The sequence below is a fragment of the Dasypus novemcinctus genome, chromosome 2 (genome assembly GCF_030445035.2).
Source record: "Dasypus novemcinctus isolate mDasNov1 chromosome 2, mDasNov1.1.hap2, whole genome shotgun sequence".
NCBI lineage: Eukaryota > Metazoa > Chordata > Mammalia > Cingulata > Dasypodidae > Dasypus > Dasypus novemcinctus.
Genome location: NC_080674.1, coordinates 123,877,739 through 123,884,999, shown reverse-complemented (window position 1 = coordinate 123,884,999; position 7,261 = coordinate 123,877,739). Strand labels below are relative to the sequence as shown.

The 7,261-nt window shown below is 37.8% G+C and overlaps 1 pseudogene; it reads right to left on the bottom strand.

Moving 5' to 3' along the window:
* Positions 1 to 573: 573 nt before the first annotated feature.
* Positions 574 to 1,287, bottom strand: LOC101429043 (dnaJ homolog subfamily B member 6-like; annotated as a pseudogene).
* Positions 1,288 to 7,261: the final 5,974 nt, after the last annotated feature.

Genomic DNA, 7,261 nt, shown 5'->3' with positions numbered 1-7,261 from the left:
TACTTAAACAATTGTCAAAACTTACCAAGTTGCCAGCATTCATTTAGAACTAGAAAACATCTTCTTAATTTATATTAAACCAGAAATGAAACACTGTTAATGTATTGATGTCTTTTGCTACTAAATACTGAAAAAAAAATTGAAATTATCTTTGTAGAAGATTCATCCTGGCAATGTAAACTTCATAGCAGACTGAAACTACTCGGCTCACATTTCAAACAAAATGGAAAGAGAAATATCCATACTGGTGTTAGAGTACAATTTTTTTCTAGCACTACTTAAAGAATCACACTTCACCTTGGATTAAGTTTAATAAAAAGCAAAGTACATACAGAAATTCACAACAATTTTAAAGACAAAAAGAAAAAATGGTCCTATTAATGTGGCCCCCACAATAAACTCAATAGTCTATGAAAATAGGTGCTCCAATGAGCTCTTTATAAATACTTTATTTAGATTAGGTACAGTTTTACTGAAAGTAGAGTAAGTTTGAGATCTTCAAAAAAATGTTCCTGTTAATCCTCAAATGATGCTTGTTATAGTTTAACATTTCTCTTAAATGGGTGCGTTAAATTACTTGTTATCCAAGCATAGTGGCTGCTGTTTACCATTTATTGTTAAGGACTTTAATTGGCCATCTTCTTCAACTTCTATTCTTTCTTGATCATTCTCAATAATTCTCTTTGTTGTGATTTTTCTGCCATTAACTATTTTAGTAGAAGTTGAAATGGATTTGAAATTGCCCTATTACCACTAAAGGATGCTGAAGAAAATGAAGTGAGGTCCCTGTACCCCAGTGAACCAAATGATGTAAATCCTGTATCAAAAGAAGAAAATTTACCTCCAAAAGATAGAAACCCACTGAAGGCAGATAAAAATGATCCCATGTCCCTGCTTTTGGTTCCAAAGAGACCTCTTCCATTTCCAAAAAACTCCTCAAATGGATCTTCAAAGAAGTCAAATGAAAATGTGTCCCTTCCACCAAAAAATTCCCTGAAGACATCTGGATTATGGAATGTAAAGCCAAACTCAAATGGACTGTTGAAATGAATTCCACCTCCACCACTTATTCCTTCTTTGCCATATTTGTCATAGATGTCCCTTTTTTTTTTTTGCATCTGATCACACCTCATATGCCTCAGCTACTTGAGTTTTCTTTCTGCTGCTTCTTTATTTTCAGGATTTTTATCAGAGTGCCACTTCAGTGCCAATTTACAATTAAGTCTTTCTAATATCCTCAGGTGAGATATGTCTCTGCATGACTAGAACGTCATAGTAATCCACCATGGTTTTTTTTGTTTTTGTTTTCATTTTTTTGTCTTTATTTATTTTTTTAATATTACATTAAAAAAATATGAGGTCCCCATATACCCCCCACCCCCCTCACCCCTCTCCTCCTTCCCATAAAAACAATCTCCTCCATCATCATGAGACATTCATTGCATTTGGTGAATACATCTCTGAGCACCGCTGCACCTCATGGTCAATGGTCCACACCATAGCCCACACTCTCCCACATTCCACCAGTGGGCCATTGGAGGAAATACAATGTCTGGTAACTGTCCCTGCAGCACCACCCAGGACAATGCCAAGTCCCAAAAATGCCCCCACATCTCATCTCTTCCTCCCACTCCGTACCCCCAGCAGCCACCGTGGCCACTTTCTCCACACCAATGCCGCATTTTCTTTGATTACTAATCACAATAGGTCATGAATAGAATATCAGTAAATCTACTCTAATCCATACTCTATTCCTCCATCCTGTGGACCTTAGAATGGTTGTGTCCACTCCACATCTATATCAAGAGGGGGCTTAGATTCCAGATGGATGCTGTATGCAATTCTTCTGCTTTCAGTTGCAGGCAGTCTTGGCTCCCTGTTGTGGTGGTTGACCTTCTTCACCTCCATGTTATCTGAGTGGGGTAAGTCCAATAAACCAGAGTGTAGGAGTTGCAAGTCTGTTGAGGCTCAGGGCCTGGCTATCACATGGTAAGTCCAGAGATTCAGGTCCCCTGGGTATGCATTAAACCCCAGCACCAGCTACACGTCCAGTGAAAGTAAAAGGAGAGACTTGTGGACAAAGATCACATCTAAGTCTGGCTCCATCGCACAAAAACACAAGCTCCAAAGTAGGGCCAACTGAGATGGCACTGAACTCCATCTGCCATGACCATAGAACCTGTGGGTCTCTGTAGCCCTCAGAAGAACCAATACCTGGGGTTGTATCTACTTTATCTGTCTCTGGGACTCACAGATTCTTGGAACAAGTCCCGAGGAGGTAGGCAGTGAGCAGCAGGAGGGAGGTCAGGCTGAGTGGTGGGGCCCGTGGTCTCCTCTCAGCTCCAACACGGCTAGTGCCAGTAGACAAAGTGGCAGCTATTCCTCACTCTTTCCTTTCTCTCTGGAATCTTTATTTAATTTCCTCCTCAGATCGCTCACCAGTAGTGTATAGAAAAGCTATTGATTTTTTCATATTAATCTTATATCCCACCACTTTGCTCAGCTTGTTTATTCTAGCAGCCTTGTGGATTTTTCAGGAATTTCTAGATATAGGATCATATCTTCAGTGAACAGTGATGATATGATCCTATATCATCCCTTTCCTAGTTGGGTGCTTTTTATTTCTTTACCTAGCCTAATTGCCCTGGCTGGAACTTCTAGCACAGTATTAAATAAAAGTGGTGGAAGTGAGCATCCTTGTCTTATTCATGATCTCAGCAGGAAAACTTTCAGTCTTTCATTGTTGAGTACAATGCTAACGGTAGGTTTTTCATAAAGGCACTTTACCATATCAAGAAAGCTTCTCAAGATTATTCCTATCTTTTGGAGTGTTTTATCAAGAAAAAATGCTGTATTTTGTCAAATGCATTTTCTACATCAATTGAGAGCATTATGTGATTTTTCTTCTTCAATTTATTAATGTGGTTTAATGCATTCATTGATTTTTTTAAGTTAAACCACCTTCAGATACCTGGGATAAAACCCACTTGATCATGATATATAATTCTTTTAATGTGCTTTTGGTTTCAGTTTGTAAGTATTTTGTTGAAGTTTTTTGCATGTATATTCATTAGAGATATTGGTCTGTAATTTTAGTTTCTTTTCATATCTTAGTCTAATTTTGGTATTAGGGTGATGGTGGCAACAAAGAACAAGTTTGGTAGAGTTCTTTTCTGTTCAATTTTTTGGAAGAATTTGAGCAAGATTGGTATTAGATTATCTTTGAATGATTGGTAAAATTCACTGTGAAGCCATCTCATTCTGGCTTTTGATCTTTGGGAGGTTTTTGATGACTGTTCTCTCTTTACTTGTAATTGATTTGTTGAGGTCTTCTGTTTCCTCTAGGGTCCTTTTTTGTGGTTCGTATGTTTCTAGGTATTTGTCCACCTCATCTACATTGTCTAGTTTTTGGCATACAGTTATTCATAGTATCCTTTTATGCTTTCTATTATTTCTGTGAGGTCAATGGTAATATCCCCCTCTTATATCTGATCTTATTTATTTGCATCTTCCTTTTTTCCCCCCCTTGTCAGTCTAGTTAAGGGTTTGTCAATTTTGTTGATATTCTCAAAAAATCAGCTTTTGGTTCTACCATTGCGTCTGATATCCACATTCACACACTTTGTTCTTTCTCACCTTGATCCTAGACCCTTCACCAACATTGCCATACCTCCAAGAAACACTGATATAAGCAGTTGTATTTCTTCCATGCTTTGATATTCTAATGAAAACTTGGAGGGGATTTGAATCTAAGATGCAAAACATATGATCACATCTTCCTTTCTTTTCATATACTACAGACGTTTTCAGAAGATTTGGGGAAATTTTGCTTTTTATGAAGAAAAATAGAGATTATATGTAACTGTAGAAACAGGTGATGAATGCATCATTGTGATATATGGAAAAATAATACACAGAAAAAAGTGAATAATTCAAGAAGGCAAGATTCTTGAATGGCAGATTAAGGAGCTTCATGGACCCTCTTACCAGTGAAACAATTTAATTGGTAAAAAATATTTAAAAAAATTTTTATAGTATCTGGAAATTGTCCCAAGGACAAATTGCAATTGGGGAAATATTCATTCCAGAAAATCTACTGAATCTCAGTAAGAGCATCAAGAGCCATGCCCCACTCCATTCTGTGTTACAGCAGCTCTGCCCTGGGTGTTCAACTCACTGACAATTGCAGCCTAAAGGACTCTTCAGTTCCTAGTCTAGGTCTAAGTTTTCACCCTGGGCAGCATATGGTACTGAGGGTCCTCATCCCCTCCAGGCCCACAATGTAAATATTCTATTCCAGGCAGCTGTGGCCAAGAGGAGTAGGTCTCCCTACCCCACTCAGTACCTACAAAGGGCTGAGAATACTGTGACCCTGACTGTCTCTGTCCCAATCTTTTCATCAGGTGGAAGTTCCCTGTTGAGAGGAAAAACTGATAAGACCAAGAGGTGCCACTGCCTCCCCAACCCCACTGCCCACTCCTAGAGGCAAAGTTTCACCTGTGGAAAATTGGGAGCTCCACCCAAACTCCAGTACAGTGGTCAGGGGTTCTTCCCAAGGTAAAGGCAGGCTATTATAATCAATGGGACTGAATTTATTTAGAACAGAGCATGGAGAACAGCATGCCTAAGGGAACTAAAGATGTTGATGGAAAGCAATTAAAAGGCAGCTGATAGATTCATGATACAAGCTAAATTTAAGAACAGTCAGTTTACCAGAGAAAGCTAGGCAAAGGATCAGACAAGAAGAATCTTTCTGAGATCACAGGCAATCCTGAGGGATGGGATGCTCTGTACTTGTACTAGGATACACCCACTGAGGAGCAATCAGATCAGAAAGTAGGATGGACTTGAAAGCATTCCCTAAGCTACACACAGACCTAACAACATGGGCAGAATACTGGCACAGGAGGTTTAAATACAACTTCTGACCCAGTGGAAACTCTTAGAAATCCAGGATAAAAATTAAGTCTCCCTCAGTCCTGACAGTCTTGGAGAATAAGTGTATGCCCAAGGCTGCATCCTCTCAGAATCAATCACAGAAGTAACTTCCAAGCTACCAGTCCCTTGATGAAAATTGGGCAAAATGTGTAAACTCCCTGAACTGGATAACAGCCTCCAAGATACACATATATCCAATGTTAAAGAGTTAAAATCTAATTTGTTAAGGGGAGTTAAGCACAACCTTTCACCAATACGTGGTTTATATCTACCCAAGGACAACCTCTAGGTAGTCAAGCTAGATGATAAAAACAAGGGAGAACATCACACCAGGGAGATTAGAGCCTGCACACTGCTGTAGGAGAAATAGACTTTGCAGAATTAGTCCACCCGGATCACCAAATAAATAAACAAATGTCCAAGCAAATAGCATCAACTAACCCTAACCCTGGGGGAGGGTGGTAATCAGTATCTAGAAATTCTATAATATATTTTTTAAAGTGTATATATTTGGAGTCATCAGATTTCAGCTCCAACATGTAAAGAGCTTGGCACTGCCATTCCCATCTTCACAACAAGTAAAATGCTGAGCAAACTGAAAATCAATTACTTTACTTAGATCCATCAGAGGATTATGGTCAAAAGGCAAACTGCTACTCTAAATCTGGAGAGACACACAAATAAGGAAAGTCATAGCCCAAATGAGCTTATCTGAAGCAGAAGCCACTGGAGCCAGTAATTGGTGGGAAAACTTAAAAGAAAAAGTGACAATTCTGAAATATATTCTGAGCTTTTTCCATTAAATACCCAACCTACATGGGAAGCAACTTTACCAGAATCTTCTCTAACCCAGAGAAAGGTCAATTAGACAACTCTAGACCCCTTTAGCTTTCTTGTCACACATAGAGGAAAACTAAGAAATGTTTCTGAAGGTCACAGCCCATGGAGTCAGGCCCACCAAAAAACTGAGATTTAATAATAAGGAAATGGATTTCTTCATTTCCCCCAAACCTTAACACTAAATAAACAGGACTTCAGTATTGTATGAGTGGATTATGACTGAGAGAGCTGGAAGATATAGATGCTACTTAAGAAGAGTTCTTAAGGAAGCCCAAGGACAAGAGGAAAGAAAATTTTAAAAAAGCAAAATACTAGAGAAAGCTGAGGCCTCTATCACCAACAATAATAGCAAACATTATATTCCTAGTCAGATTAACATAGAATTCCACATTAAAGGCCCATTTACCTCAGCTCCAATTACTGGATACACCATGTCTGGTTTTCAACAAAAAATTATAAGACATGCCAAAGCGAGGGATACGAAACAAGTGTAGGTATAATAAAAGAAGGAATTTAAAATAACTATGAATAATATGTTAAGGACTCTAATGGAAAAAGTAAAAAACATACAATAAAAGATGGGTAATGTAAACATAGAGATGGAAAATCTAACAATGAAGCAAAGGGCGATACTAGAAATAAAAAACTCTATAACTGAAATGAAAAAATGCCTGTGATAGGTGTCATCAGTAGATTGGGCACAGCTTAGGAAAGAATCAGTGAGCTTGAAACTTCCCAAAATGAAATTTTAGGAAAGTAAGAAATAAAAAAATTAAAAAAAGAGAACAGAGCATCTAATAACTGTGAGACAGTTTTAAAAAGGGCAATAAGTACATAACTGGAATAGCAGAAGGTAAAGAAAGATGAGAGCAGAAAAAAGATTTGAAGTTAACAATGTCTTAGTACTTTCCACAATTAATGACAAATGCCAAACCATATTTCCAGGAAGCTCAGAGCATACTAAGCAGGATCAAGCCCAAAATATCTATACCTAGTCATATTTTATAAAATCTACAGAAAACAAAGAAATAGAAATTTTTGGATGAAGCCAGAGGTAAGAAATACTTCACCTAAAACAGAGAAAGGAAAATAATGATATTGAACATCTTATCAGAAACAATGTAAGCAAGAGTTTGGAATGAAATATTTAAAATGTTGAAAAATAAAAACCCACCAGCCTAGAATTCTGTTTTCAATGAAGACAGAATTCAGCAAACAGCTTACAGCACCAACTATGTCCTTGGCTCCTACTACACAACCAGCAAGGAAGAAAGGGCAAGAAAACCCTAAACTAAAGGGAGAAACTGCACTCAGAATAAATACATCTTGTAAACCAAATGCCAAGGCACCAAAAAAAAAAAAAAAAAAAAAAATTACAAACAGGAAGATATGGCCCAGTTAAAGGAAAAAGAAGAGCCTCCAGATGACATAAAGGAGTTGAGATAACTAATCAGAGAAGTTCAAACAAATCTTAATAAATTCA